This window comes from Saimiri boliviensis, chromosome 11 (genome assembly GCF_048565385.1).
Source record: "Saimiri boliviensis isolate mSaiBol1 chromosome 11, mSaiBol1.pri, whole genome shotgun sequence".
In the NCBI taxonomy this organism is placed as follows: domain Eukaryota; kingdom Metazoa; phylum Chordata; class Mammalia; order Primates; family Cebidae; genus Saimiri; species Saimiri boliviensis.
In genome coordinates this window covers 38,393,351-38,408,202 of record NC_133459.1, presented here as the reverse complement: position 1 = coordinate 38,408,202, position 14,852 = coordinate 38,393,351, and the positions used below count along the sequence as shown (strand labels likewise).

General features: G+C 48.9%; 1 non-coding gene and 1 pseudogene across 1 annotated transcript; both read right to left on the bottom strand.

Annotated features, from left to right (window-relative positions):
* Positions 1–8,413: 8,413 nt before the first annotated feature.
* Positions 8,414–14,812, bottom strand: LOC101032776 (heterogeneous nuclear ribonucleoprotein R-like; annotated as a pseudogene).
* On the bottom strand, positions 11,911–12,019 carry LOC120366149 (U6 spliceosomal RNA). The gene has a single exon (XR_005580897.1). It is a non-coding gene; the product is annotated as a U6 spliceosomal RNA (small nuclear RNA).
* Positions 14,813–14,852: the final 40 nt, after the last annotated feature.

Below are 14,852 nucleotides of genomic sequence, written 5' to 3'. Positions count from 1 at the left end.
CGAAGGACTATGTGTTCTGTTTTTTTCTTTTTCTTACTGGTAGCCAGTTTTATTTGCCAATGGGTCATTTAAAGAAACATTATTTTTATAAACAAGTAACTCAAGGAATAAAATTACAAATTCACGACCAAACGATGTGGCTCACCTATAATCCCTGCACTGTGGGACGCCAAGGCGGACGGATCACCTGAGTTCGGGAGTTCGAGACCAGCCTCACCAACACGGAGAAACCCCATCTCTACCAAAAATACAAAATTAGCCAGGCATGGTGGTGCATGCCTGTAATCCCAGCCACTCGGGAAGCTGAGGCAAGAGAATCACTTGAACCTGGAAGGCAGAGGTTGCAGTGAGCCATGAGTACCATTGCACTCCAGCCTGAGCCACAAGAGCCAAACTCCATCTCAAAAAAAAAAAAAAAATTATAAATTCACATCATAACAGTGAGTGGGATTGACTCTGTTCTAAACACTTTATACATTCATTTAATCCTCACCACAAACCTATAATGTAGATACTATGATTATCTTCATTTTACAGATGAGGAAACCAAGGCTCAGAGAAGTAAGGTAACTCACTCAAGGTCCACAGCTAATAAGTGGCAGAGCTTGATTTAGATTCAAGTTGTCTGGCTCAAGAATGTGTCTCTTAAGTGCTACACTATACCAAATCTCATGTTATTGTAAAGATAAAACGCACGGAAGAAATGTCGAGCTTACACTAAGTTTGCTTGAGCTATGTCCTCCTGAACCTCAGGGTAGCACAAATCATCTTCTGTCATTTGAGTTCCTCTGGGGGATTTGTTTGAGGAGTGGTTTTAAGGGGGACCTCCCTAAGAAGCAGAACCATCTGTTTCTTACAGAGGCAAAAATACTGGTTCCCCTCATTCCACTGTTTTCAGTTCTGGGCAGGGAAGGCATGAGTGAAGTACTCTCTTCCACATCTTGCAGAGAAAGAAACTAAGTCTTAGAGAGGGGAAGTGATGTGTCTGAGGGCACACACAATTAGTTGCAGAAAGGAAATGGAATGCCAGGCTGGTGCTCCAAATTCAGTGCCATTCCCTCTGAGACACCACATTTTTCACCTGACTTAATCTGTGTCCTAGCTCATTTGTGTTGCTATAATAAAATACCATAAATGGGGTGGCTTATAAACAACAGAAACTTATTTTTCACAGTTCTAGAGGCTGGGAAGTCCAAGATCAAGGCATCTGTAGATTTGGTGTCTGGTGAGGGCCCATGTTCCTGGTTCATAGATAGCACCTTCTAGCTGTAACCTCAAATGGTAAAAGGGGTGAGCTAGCTCTCTGGGGCTTCTTTTATAAGGACACTAATTATAACGACACTAATCCCATTTATGGGCTTCCACCCTCGTGACGTCAAAACCTCCCACCTCCTAATATCGTCACATTGGTGATTATAAATTTCACCATATTAATTTTGGAGAGGCATATTCAGATCATATTCAGATCATGGCAATTTGAATCTTCCTTTTTTAAATTTAATTTAATTTTATATTCCAGGATACATGAGCAGAACGTGCAGGGTTTTTTGGGTTTTCTTTTGAGATCAAGTCTTGCTCTGCCACCCAGGCTGGAGTGCAGTGGCATGATCTCAGCTCACTGCAACCTCCACCTCCCAAGTTCAAGTGATTCTCCTGCCTCAGTCTCCCGAGTAGCTGGGATTACAGGTGTGCACCACCACACCCAGTTAACTTTGTATTTTTAGTGCAGACAGGGTTTCACCATGTTGGTCAGGCTGGTCTTGAACTCCAGACCTCAGGTGATCCACCCACCTCGGTCTCCCAAAGTGCTGAGAGTTTACAGGCGTGAGCCACCACACCCGGCCTAGGTTTGTTACATAAGTAAACTAGTGCCATGGTGGTTTGCTGCACCTATCAACCTATGAATCTTCATTCTTTCATTCCTCTGGCAAAGTCCACCTTAGGAGTCCTATGAAGCTCCAAGTGGTTTAAGCTCACCCCAGTGTGAGAGTAACACAGCCACAGCCTGAAGATATGAACTTGTTACCTGCTTGCTGGTGACCTTGCAAAATACATACCCTCTGTGGCTGCCAGGAGAGTGCATAACTCAAATCTCCCTCAAGAGAACCTGCTGCAAGGAGCATGATTACCCAACAGCCTGAGAGTAATACAGCCATAGCCTGAGGATATGAACTTGTTACCTGCTTGCTGGGTGACCTTGCAAAATACATATCCTCTGTGGCTGCCAGGAGAGTGCCTAACTCAAATCTCCTTCAAGAGAACCTACTGCAAGGAGCATGATTACCCAACAGCCTGCAGCAGCTGCCCCTCAGGGTCTGCTACAGCTTTCATGGGGCAGATAGCTTGTTTTTCCTAGCCTGCCCCCAATAGTGACTGGGCACTGTGGGGAAGCCAACATCAGGCTATTTCTGTCCTGTGTGGAATCCCATCTTTGCTCCGGGCCTGAGCCAAGACTTTCTCAGAGCTCCATTGCAGTCTGAGGAGCTTCCTAACCAAGACTTCTCCCTTCTCACTCTCCTTCACAGATGTCAGACCTGCATCATGATCAAAATGCTCTTTCTGCTTCCTCCTGCTCCCTCTCTTTTACCCTTAAAGGCAATTTATCCAGTAAATGTCCTGCATCTCCAATTGGCCTTAGCATCTGTCTCCTAGAAGGCCTGAACTGACCCACCCTTTCTGAGCCATAGGACTCATGCTCACCCATCTTCTCCCCCAGCCCTGGGATAGCTTAGGGCTGTGCCTGATGGTGTTAAAAGTCTCCGTCATTACTAAGTGGTGAAAGAGAAGTGTGGGTTTCCTGTCGACACCAGGGTACATGGTGAATTCCAATTTCAGCTGTAGCCAGAGGTTAGGGACAGCTACTTCCCAAACCCTGGGTTCCCACCTAACCCATGCTCTGCCTCAACCCCATGATCACTTCCCAGTCTCCATATCCTTCATCAAAGAGGGAGTCTGGGGACAGGAAGCAGCCTGGGGCCTTAAACTGGGGATGGGAGCCCTGGGTTCTAATCCAGCCCCTGCTACTGGCTTCCCTTGTCTAAGCTGCAGTGACTCCATCTGTACAGCAGGACTACGGCTTGGCTGGCCTGGATGGAGGAAGGAGAACAATGGCTGCTTCTGGTTTAAGAAATGCTGTGGCCGCTGGTGAGGTCCAAGCTCCTTCCTGTGCCTGTTAAGACCAGACCAAATGGTATCGATGGGAAGCTCTGCCTGGCAGGATCAGGGTGGGGGCCAGGCCTAGAACCATGACCTGACTGTGCTCTGACACCCACCAGTTGTGGGGTGTTGTGCCTGGGCGCCTGAGGTGGCCATCAGCCCCCAGGAAGGGCAGCTCCCATTCAGCCACAGCTTCAGGAGGTGCCACAATCAGAGGAGGTAAACAGACAGTGGCAGAATATCAAGGTCAGGCTGCCCTGGAGGTGTTCACAGGGAGCCACAGGAATACAAGGAGGCAGGACTAGCCGCCAGGGGGAGGCAGGGAAGACTCCTAGAGAGGTATTTTGGGGCAGGGCTTTGTAGGATGAGTGTGAGTTTTCCAGACAGAGAAAGGGAAAGGCTTTCAAGACAGAATACAAAGGCCGAGAAGTATGAACCTGTTGTTACATGTTCTAGAAAACATGGAAAGTGGCAGGACTGGGTAAGGGTCAGGGGAGTGATGAGAGAATAAGCTGCTTGCAGAGCCAAAAGAACTCCAAGGAGGATCTGGGTTCTAGTTTACTATTCACTTTTAATATTACCCTAAGAGGTACATGCTTGTCTTATTCCTATTTTACAGATGAGGAAACTAAGGCCCAGAAAGATGGAAAGGAGCTCTGATGGGAATCATGCCCTGGGCGGCATCAGGACTCAGTCAGGCCTGCGAGCCAGAGGCCAAGGCGTCCTCTTCGTACTGTGTGAGCACTGCCAGGGACCAAGCCCTCCCCCAGCTCCCACCCGCACCCCCATGGCCATCTGACTTCAGGGAGCTCAGTCCCTCCACTCCCACCTCCTCCAGTGTCCTTGTCCTGCTGACATCATGCACACACGGAAGAGAAATATGCGAGATTCCAGAGAGGCCAGAGTGTGGGAACCAGGACAGATGCTGCTGGCCCTGCCCCCAGGCTGCCACGCCTCCGGAGCCTCTGGGTGCTGCCAAGGGGGCTCTGGAATGTGCCCAAAGCTTCTGGCTTCCTTCACGGTGGGCCACCCCCCCAGGGCCTGGGAAAGCTAGGGAGGCTCTGAACACCCAGTCTGCCGTTCCACCCCTGCGTGGTTCCTGCGGGACTCGTACTGCCTGAATGTAGGGGTGGGGGTGTATAAGCTTCAAGACAGCAGGGCCAGCCCAGCTGCTCTGCTCTCAGGGGCCCAGATAAGTAGAGCATGACTCTGCAGTCTAGGGACAGGGAAGGGGAACCAAACCAATATGTCTATCACTTTACTTAGAGAAGGAGCTTGGAAGTGTGTGCATATACATGCATGTATGTGTTGTAGACAGACAGACACAGATGGTCCCAGCCCCCACTTCACTAGCCCCTCGGGTAGCTTGTGCGCGCCTGGTCTGCACATGTGGCTCCCAGCAGCTGCACATTCCGTCAGTGACCAGCTGTGGCAGCAGCTGTGGAGGTGGGAAGTGAGCTTCGATGGGTCCCAGAGGAGCGGGGGAGGAGGGCAAGGGGAGGACAGGAAGGGCCTGGGGTGAACAGGGGGCGGGGGCGGGGGGAGGCAAGGAGGCTCAGACTGTTCTCAGGATGGAACACGGAGCGGGAAAGTGGTGATGGGGCTGCCTGACATCTGGGTGTGGCACAGAGGGCCTGCAGAGGTCCAGGACAGGCCAGCACACCCCAGCTAGGTCTTGGCATGTGGGGTACCAAAAAGACAGTAAGGAAAAAGACTGGGCAGCTCGATCTATGGGTCCGAACCTGAGAAAAAAGTCCGCATTTGAGATATAAATTTGGGACCCATTGTCTCATAGAAGGAAAAGCCAGGGGGTAGGTAAACCACCCAGGAAGAAAGCGGATGGAGACAGAGGGTGGACCCAAATGCACTATTAGAGCACCCACTCTCAACGCCAGGCACCGTTCTCCCGATCTTACCTCATTTGACCCTCACAACAACCCTGTGGAGGGAGTGGCTTTGGTGTCATCCCATCTTACAGATGAGAAAACCAAGGCACAGAAAGGCCACTCGTCCTGGCTCACTTTCTGTCTCACTGTATGGCCCTGGGGATGTTCCTGTCCCTCTCTGGGTCTCAGCGTCCCTAGGCTCAAAGGCAGAACAAGGCCCTGCAGAGGGAAGACTGAGTGGCACCTGGGTGCTCCAGGCCCCTCCCTCCCCCTACTTCCTCCCAGGCCCTGGGCTAGGAAAGTCCTTGTATGTCTCTGCTGTTTTTCCAGGGGCCAGGAACCACCTCCTTCCCAGACAAGGTGGAGGCCTTCAGGAGCCCCTCAGTTCCCCTCCCCATCACTGGACACTCAGCCGGTATTTACCAAACACCTACCTGTGCCAGACACCGACAGGCATAAGGGAGATCACAGTGAACAACCAACTTTGTTCCTACCTTTACATCCAGGCCTAATACAGACATAAACCATTGCGCAATTAATAACCAACAACCACCACTCTGAGCATCTCTGTGCCAATCATCCTCTCCTCTGAGACCCCCCAGATACCTCCACCAGGTAGCAGTTAGAGGCTCAGTGCCTGCCCAGCAGAGATCTCTGGTATCCTGTTCCAGTGTACAGTCTATAGGTGCAAGCCAACCTTTCGGATCCCAGGCCGTATCCGTTTAGTGATCTGAATACCAGCCCTGAGAGCAGATGGAGCTGACCTGGTGTGGGCTCAGCGATAGAGAAAGTATCGCTGCAACTGAAACCTGTCACTGAAAATCTCCTCCAGCTTGCTCAGCTCTGGGACAGAGACAGGAGCAGAGGTGGAAAATAGACGGCCCGTCTCACCCTCACTCCCTTTGGATTGAGGCTGCCTGCTACTCCCGGGCCTCTCACCCTTCTGCCTACTTCTGCCTCCCTCTCCATCAGTGAGCAAATTCCTCCTGAGGCTCTGCTGGTCCCTGGATTTGTGTGGGGTGCCCTCTCTCATTGACCTGCCCCTTTTCTTTTCTTTTCTGTTTATTTATTTCCCCTTAGAGATGGGGTCTCGCTCTGTTGCCCAGGCTCAAGTACAGTGGTGCAATCACGGCTCCCTGAAGCCTTGACCTCCTGGGCTCAGATGATCCTCCCACCTCAAACTCCTGAGTAGCTATGATCACAGGCATGAGCCACGGTGCCTGGCTGATGTGTCCCTTTTTAAACCTGCTTCCACAACCTCCCCCCAGATACTTCCCGGTCCATGGCATCCTGCCCTTGCCTCTGCCTCCTCTGTTCATTCATGCCAAGGCATCTGCGATCTCCTGATCATAATCAGACTTCTTTCCTCCTAGAGCCCCTGGACTGGTGAGCAAGCCCTTTTTCTTGGCTCTTGGTTGCCTTGGTGTCTGGTGATCCATTTTTGGAGGATTCTCCTCCTTCTTCCCAAAGAATCTTTGGCGACTGTTTCCCGGGGTCTTAGTTTAGGTTCTCCTCCCTTCTGGCTCTGCACTAGCTCCTTGGGACAGCTATTTCATATACCCCATGTCTTCACCCACCAAATCTCCACTCCAGTCCAGACCTCTCTCTGGGTTCTCCTCCTGGGTGTGCCTAGGTCTCACAAACAACGTGGCCACAGTGAGCTCCTTCCCTCCTCCAGGGTTTCCCATTGATGCTTGTCACCTTCATCCATTCAGTCACCCAGACAGGAATCTAATATCCCTCGAATCCAGTCCTTATTGCCTGGCCTATTTTAAGAGTCTCCTGATTGATCCACCCAACTCTAATGCAGGGTGCAGTGGTTACCAGCATGAATGCTGGCTCCAGACTACCTGGTTAGAATCCTATTTCTGCCACTTAGTAGCTGCGTGATCTTGGGTAAGTTGCTTAACCGCTCTGTATTTCAGGATAATTGATGAAGAACAGAGGTTTAATTGACTCACCATTGTGCAGGCTGTCCAGGAAGCATAGCAGCATCTGCTTCTGGGGAGGCCTCAGGAAGGCAAAGGGGGAACAGGCAGGTCACATGGGGAAAACAGGAACAAGACAGGGAGAGGGGAAGGGCCACACTTCTAAACCACCAGATCCGTGAAAACTCACTATCATGAGAACAGTACCATGGCGATGACACTAAGCCATTCATGAAAAATCCACCTCCCTCACCTCCCACCAGGCTCCACCTCCAGCACTGGGGATTACAATTCAACATGAGATTTGGATGGGGACACAGATCCAAACCGTATCACCATTCACCGATATTCCATACTTGATCCTACCTCAGGGCTTTCCACTTGCTGTTCCTTCTGCCTGGAATCCTCTTCCCCAGATCTTCCCAGATTCCCTCTCTCCATCTGGGTCTTTGCACAAATGATTCATCCTCAGAGAGGATCTCCTGACTCCTACATAAAATAGCCACCAATCCCCCAGTCACCCTATGTCTCCACCTCACTTTATCTTATTTCACAGCATCTACTAATATCACAAACATTACATTATACATGTTGCGATATGTCCATTGCCCTAAGCTCTGGCCCCTGCAGTGTGGGAATGGCCCAATACAAATGGCAAGAAGGCTCCCATGGCTGAGTGGGCAAGGCAGAAAGCGGTTGGGGATGAAGTTGGAGAAATGAGCACGGGCCTGAGCTTAGGGCGATGGTAACTCCAGTGTGCCCTGGACTGTCCTGGCATGATTATTAATATTGTCTCCTTTGACTCTCAAAGGTGCCCAGGTGATTACAGTGATTCTGCATATATGGCATGGTAAACAGTTGGCATTTTATTTCAAATGGGCTGTGAAGTGTGTGGACAGTTTCGAGCAGGAAGTGACAGGATCTGACTGGCATTTGAAAGGATAATGACCAAGTCCTTGAAATACTCTTTTGACTCCTGCCCACACACCCCCACACACACACCCCGCTCTCCTCCACCGCCCTTTCAGTCTTCTCTGGCAGCTATTTCTCTTCTACAACCTTTAAATCTTGGAGTTTCTCCAAACTAGCGGTTCTCAACTGGGGGCGATTTCTCCCCCAAGGGACATTTGGTATTTTATCTGGAGATATTTCTGATGGTCACAACTGGACCGGATACAACTGGCATCTAGTGGGTAGAGGCCAGGGAGGCTGCTTACTATTCTACAATCCACAGAAGAGCCCTATGCAATAAAGAATTATCTGGCCCAAAATATCAGTACTGCCGAGGGTAAGAAACCCTGCAGCAGCTCAGCACCATCCAACAGGACTAGCATGGGAGCTGAATATGCAGTTTCACATTTGCTAGTAGTCACATTTTTAAATAGATTTTTTAGTTTTATTGAAATCTTACATGAACAATAAATTGGAAATACAATCGCATCAATAAACAAATTGTCACGGCTTTTTACATTTAAGCCAAACAAATTTTGTAGGGCAGATTTCAAAAAGGTGTGAAGTTAAAACAATTTAAAAACACAGTTAACCTACTTCTAGGAATGCAAAACATACAATGATAGGCTATTTTCAATACAAAAAAAAAAACACTTAAATTTGTTTGCTTTAATTTCTCAAAAACTATAGCCGGTCACGGTGGCTCACACCTATAATTCCAGCATTTTGGGAGACCAAGGTGGGCGGATCACCTGAGGTCAGGAGTTTGAGACCAGCCTGACTGACATGGAGAAACCCTGTCTCTACTAAAACTTCCAAAAATAGCTGGGCATGCTGGCACATGCCTTCTCAGCTACTCAGGAGGTTGAGGCAGGAGAATCACTTAAACCCAGGAGGTGGAGGTTGCGGTGAGCAAAGATCGCGCCATTGCACTCCAGCCTGGGCAACAAGAGCAAAACTCTATCTCAAAAAAAAAAAAACTAAGACAAAACACTAGCTTGTGTTTTTATTTACAGCATACTCCATACTCCTATGTAATCTATCCCAAATCCAAAAAAATTAAACTGTCCAAAACCAAAGGTCCTGCAAAATCATGATTTAGCAGTGTGCCCAGCTTGTTTTGAAGGTAAAATGAAGCCTGAAACAATAAAAGCATTGTAATCTCCAGAATAAGGGAACTCTGTAAGTCCAATAATGTCCAAGAGCATTTATAAAAAGAGGAAAAATAAAGACTTGAGTATATACACAGCAGTGATTTCTTCAGCCCAGTACAAATGGCACCAAATTGCTACTTAAGGATGAAACAGTAAAGCCAATTTTTTTAAAGAACGTAGATCTAGAGCCAGTTGTACCTTACCAGTATCATTTTCAAGCCCTTACTTATCTACTTCCCCTGTTGCCCATAAGTATCTTGACAAAATTCCTGGTTGTCATTATTGTAACCATAGTTACCAGAATAGTCACCACCTTGCTGAACCGGCTGCTGAGTGATGGGTTAGGAACCCCACTTCTGTTGTTGGTCTGACGATGCTTGGAACCATGTTGCTTGTACCCATCTGCCTTTCTCTTGCCTCCTACACTGTCCCCACCATTGCCCCAAGATCCACAGGAACCATGCCTCTTGCTGTTGTACAGGATCCCCTCTGCCACCTTTCGAGCCTCCCAAAGATGTCCCCTTGTGAATAGCCAACTCTACCTCTTGGAGGTGGTGCTCCCCTCCCCCTTGGTGGTGGTGGAGCACCTCACCCTCCCCTTCCTCCTCCTCTTCCTCTTACTGCATAGCCATCACCACAGCCGTAGTAGGGATCTTCATAGCCTCCACAATAGTCGTGATCATCATAACCACAGTAGTCATCATAGTAATCTTAGTATGTAATAGTAATCTGGAGGGCAGCCATATCCACCTCTCCCCCCACCACAACCTCTATCTCTAATTGGAAGTGGCATGCGAGGAAGAGGGTAATAGTAATAATCTTCATACACAGTGCTTCTGGAGGCTTGTCTAGCAGCTTAGCACTTTTTCCTTTTCCTGTCTGGTGGCTTGGCTAAGACAATTTCAATTTCTTCTCCTTCTATTTCTTTGCCATTCATTTCATCCATAGCCTTGACCGCTGCTCCTCTGTCTTCAAAATGAACAAATGCATAATCTTTCAACTTCTTCACTCTTTCGGGTTTTCCAAAAAATGACTTTTCCAATATTTCTTCTGTCACTGTAGTAGCCACATTTCTCACACACAAAACTTTCACCTTAGCCATGACTTCCAGATCTGGTTCTTCCGCAGGCTCAGCCCATTCAATTCTAACTACATTTCCCCATACTTTTACTTTTCCATCCATCAGCCGGCATCTGGCTTGTGCTGCTGACTTGTGATCCTCATATTAAAGGAAGCAGAACCCCTGATTCTTCTTTTTGTCATCTGGTTGATGATAGACAATAATGTCCACCAAACCCTCTGTGACTTTACTGAATTCTTCCAGAATGTTTTCTTTTCTTTCTTTCTTTTTCTTTTTTTTTTTTTTTTTTTTTTTTTGAGACGGAGTTTCTGTCGTTACCCAGGCTGGAGTGCAATGGTGCGATCTCGGCTCACCGCAACCTCTGCCTCCTGGGTTCAGGCAATTCTCCTGCCTCAGCCTCCTGAGTAGCTGGGATTACAGGCACGCGCCACCATGCCCAGCTAATTTTTTGTATTTTTAGTAGAGACGGGGTTTCACCATGTTGACCAGGATGGTCTCGATCTTTTGACCTCGTGATCCACCCGCCTTGGCCTCCCAAAGTGCTGGGATTACAGACGTGAACCACCATGCCCGGCCCAGAATGTTTCCTTTAGTCTTATTCTTCGGAATGGATCCAACAAAAAGTCTGTTGTTTGCCACAGAAATGCACACTCCAAGGTGTTTACCAGGGTGAATTTCATCGTTGTCAGTTTCACAGCTTCCTGTGCAGCTTCCTCTCCACAGAAGGTGATAAAAGCATACCCTCTATTCTGACCAGACAGTGGATCCATCATAAGACATAGATCCTGCCTGGCGCAGTGGCTCATGCCTGTAATCTCAGCACTTTGGGAGTCTGAGGCAGGTGGATCACGAGGTCAGGAGATCGAGACCATCCTGGCCAACAAGGTGAAACCCTGTCTCTACCAAAAATACAAAAATTAGCTGGGCACAGTGGCGAGTGCCTGTAGTCCCAGCTACTCAGGAGGCTGAGGCAGAAGAATTGCTTGAAGCTGGGAGGCGGTGGTTGCAGTGAGCTGAGATAGTGCCACTGCACTCCAGCCTGACAACAGAGCAACAGTCCATCTCAAAAAAAAAAAAAAAAGAAAAAAGAAAAAAGAAAGACATAGATCCCAAATGGGTCCAGCCTTCTCAAAAAGGGGCACCAACTCATCCTCATTTAAATTTCTTGGCATTTCCCCTATGAACACCTCTGTTCCAATTCCAGGTTGCACGCCAGAGTACACACTGTCTGGTGGAGGACCACCATACTTCCTCTGGCCTGTGGTTACATCTGGAGTATAACTGGTTCTCAAAAGCAAGGCCTTAATCTTCACTTCCTCAGGTCCCTTTGCGGACCTTGCTCCTCTGTTTCTCTCTCTGCCTGTAGGTCTTCATAACTCCACATAATAATGCACTTGGGGCTGGGCGCAGTGGCTCACGCCTGTAATCCCAGTACTTTGGGAGGCCAAAGCGAGCGGATCACGAGGTCAAGAAATTGAGACTATCCTGGCCAAGATGCTGAAACCCCATGTCTACTAAAAATACAAAAATTAGCAGGGCATAGTGGCGTGAGCCTGTAGTTCCAGCTACTCAGGAGGCTGAGGCAGGAGAATCACTTGAACCCCGGTGGCAGAGGTTGCAGTGAGCCGAGATCGTGACACTGCACTCCAAACTGGGCCACAGAGTGAGACTCCATCTCAAAAAATAAATGCACTTGGTTCTAGAACAGACAAGTAATTCAATAAAAAGAATCACCAAAAATCTTTGAAGGGTCAAAAAATACGGAACACTTCACGAATCTGCATGTCATCCTCACGCAGGGGCCATGTGAATCTTCTCTGTATCGTTCTAGTTTTAGTATATGGTGCTGCAGAAGCGAGCACCAGTAGTCACATTTTTTAAAAACCTAAAAATAAAACAAGGGAAGTTAACTTTACTAATTTATTTAATCCAATACTTATAAAATATTATCATTGCAACAGGTAATCATAACAAAAAATATCAATGAGATAGTTGACATTTAAAAAAATTCTGGTATGGACCGGGCACGGTGGCTCACGCCTGTAATCCCAGCACTTTGGGAGGCCGAGGCGGGTGGATCACGAGGTCGAGAGATCGAGACCATCCTGGTCAACATGGTGAAACCCCGTCTCTACTAAAAATACAAAAAATTAGCTGGGCATGGTGGCACATGCCTGTAATCCCAGCTACTCAGGAGGCTGAGGCAGGAGAATTGCCTGAACCCGGGAGGCGGAGGTTGCAGTGAGCCGAGATCGTGCCATTGCACTCCAGCCTGGGGAACAAGAGCGAAACTCCGTCTCAAAAAAAAAAAAAAAATTCTGGTATGTATTTCATACTGCACATAGCAATTCAGACCAGCCACATTTCAAGTACTTGATAACCCATAGGGGGCCCATGGCTATTACACTGATGGCATACCTCTGGGCTCAGTACCAGATAATATATCACAATGTTTAAGAGTTGTATAATTGGCTGGGTGTAGTGGCTCACTCCTGTAGTCTTAACACTTTGGGAGGCCAAGGTGGGAGGATCACTTGGACCCAGAAGTTTGAAACCAGCCTGGGCAACATAGTGAGATCTCACCTCTACAAAAAAAAAAAAAAAAAAAAAAAAAAAAATTAATTAGCTGAGCATAGTGGGGTGCACTTATAGTCCTAGGTATTCAGGAGGCTGAGGTGGGAGAATCACTTGAGCCAAGGAGTTCAAGGTTACAGTGAGTTATGATAGCACCACTACACTCTAGCCTGGTGACAGAGAAACTTTATTTTAAAAAGAAGGAGGAGTGCAGTATCAGGTAATAAAGCCTGAGGTTTTGGCTCTGCAACCGAACTGCTTTGTTGAATCCCAGCCTGTTGACCTTCGGTAGAGTTACTCTACCTCTCAGCCTTTGTTTCTTCACTTGTGAAGTGGGGATTATAATATTAGTACTTCATAGGGTTGTCAAGGATTAAATGAGTTAATACCAAACGCTTAGAATAGTTCCAGTTTTATAGTAAGTGCTCACCAAATGTTACATATTTAGTTAGGCCCTGCTCTGTCTCCATCCACATTTTCTGAGTGATCCCATTTGCTCCCATAACTTTAAATGCCATCAATTACCTAATGACTTCCACATTTGCTATTCAGCTGAGACCTCTTTTCTGAACTCCAGGCCCTCTATTTAACTGTGCACTATATTTTGATGATCCAAGACATCTCACATGTAACGTCCACCACAGAGGTCCACCTTGACCTTCTCCTGCAAATCTGCTCCTCTTCCAATCTTTGCTATCTCAGCCAATTACATAGGGCAGATATTTGGGAGGCTTCCTTGACTTCCGTCTTTCCAGGAAATACATGGTGCATGGATTGTGTGACTTCTCTGTTGGTTGAGGTTTCCACTGACTGGCATGTGCCCACAGAAGTAATGTGAGTGCTGAGGGCTTTTGGAATGAGAGTCCATAGTTGTGGCTGGGGCAACCACCAGGGCTTCCTGGTACTGATCGCTCACAACAGTTGTGCCTGCTAGTTGTGTATTTCTAAGTCTGTCCGTGTGTATATGTTGCATACCTGGCCAAATGGTTGTGTCTGTGGATGTGTGTGGATGGAGGCATAGGAACGTTCTTTCCCACCAAGTAATCCAGTGTCCCCCAGCAAGCACGACTTGCTATGGGAATGGAAGCAGTTATTCTCAGATGACCAATCCCATTCTCCCACTTGAAAGAGTGGCTTCCCTCGGGGTCCAACCTGGTGTTGGGTAAAAAGGAAAAGATTTCTCTCATCTAACCCAGCACGCCAAGACCTCCTTTATCTCCTCTTCCCTGCCCAAGAAGTCCACCTCCAGGATGTTCCCATGTAGCTTCCTTTCAAGCCTCGGGAGCTTCTCTGAGGTACCCGGCCCATGAGAATGACAGGAGAATCGGAGATTTCTTCCCCTGAGTGCCTCTGGCTAAGGACAGGGCAGCTAGAGCCCTCCCTGAGTGAACACTGTAGTGTATTGTCAGAAGCAGGGGCCCCAGGAAGAGAGGCTGGAGGGTGTCTTCCCGTTTCCTACCTCTCTGAGGCCCTGCCATAGCGTCTAGAAGGAGCCCTTTCCTGGCCTCCTGGCTGCCCAGGACAACTCCAGTGCACTGGGAACTGATTTCCAGGGTCAACCCACTACTGTCACCTCGGCCAGAGCCCAGCTTCCTCAGATGCTGTGGCCACAACTTCAGCCGTCCCTTTTGGGGGTGACCGCCACCTCTCACAAGAGTGAGTGTCTTCCCCTTGCCCCCACCACACTATTCCTCTTGTTTTGGGCCCCTATGGAGGAGCTGCCGGGGAATTTTTGCCGAGGATCAGGCCACAGCCACCTTGACTAACCTCGACAGACCTGATGTGTTTGCTGCCTCCAGAACTCCCGGAGGCAGGAGCGCGCGGGCTTGACCCTTGCGGAATCCCAGGCATCGGAGGGGCGCCTCTACAGGCCGGCAGCGCCCAGGAGACCCAGGGACAGACTGGGACTCCTGGCTTCCCCGCGGGGCCTCCCAGGGCACCTGCCCAAGGCCACCCAGCGCGCGGCAGCCGAGACAGCAGAGCAGAGCCGGACCTCCCAGCCGTCGGTGAAGGCGGCGACCGCCCAGGGCCTTCCCACGGCTCGGTGGCGCGTCACCGCGGGGGCGAGGGGGCGCCTGGGCGCCCCGGGCTGCGGCGCAGGAAAGGGCCCTGGGAAAGGGCG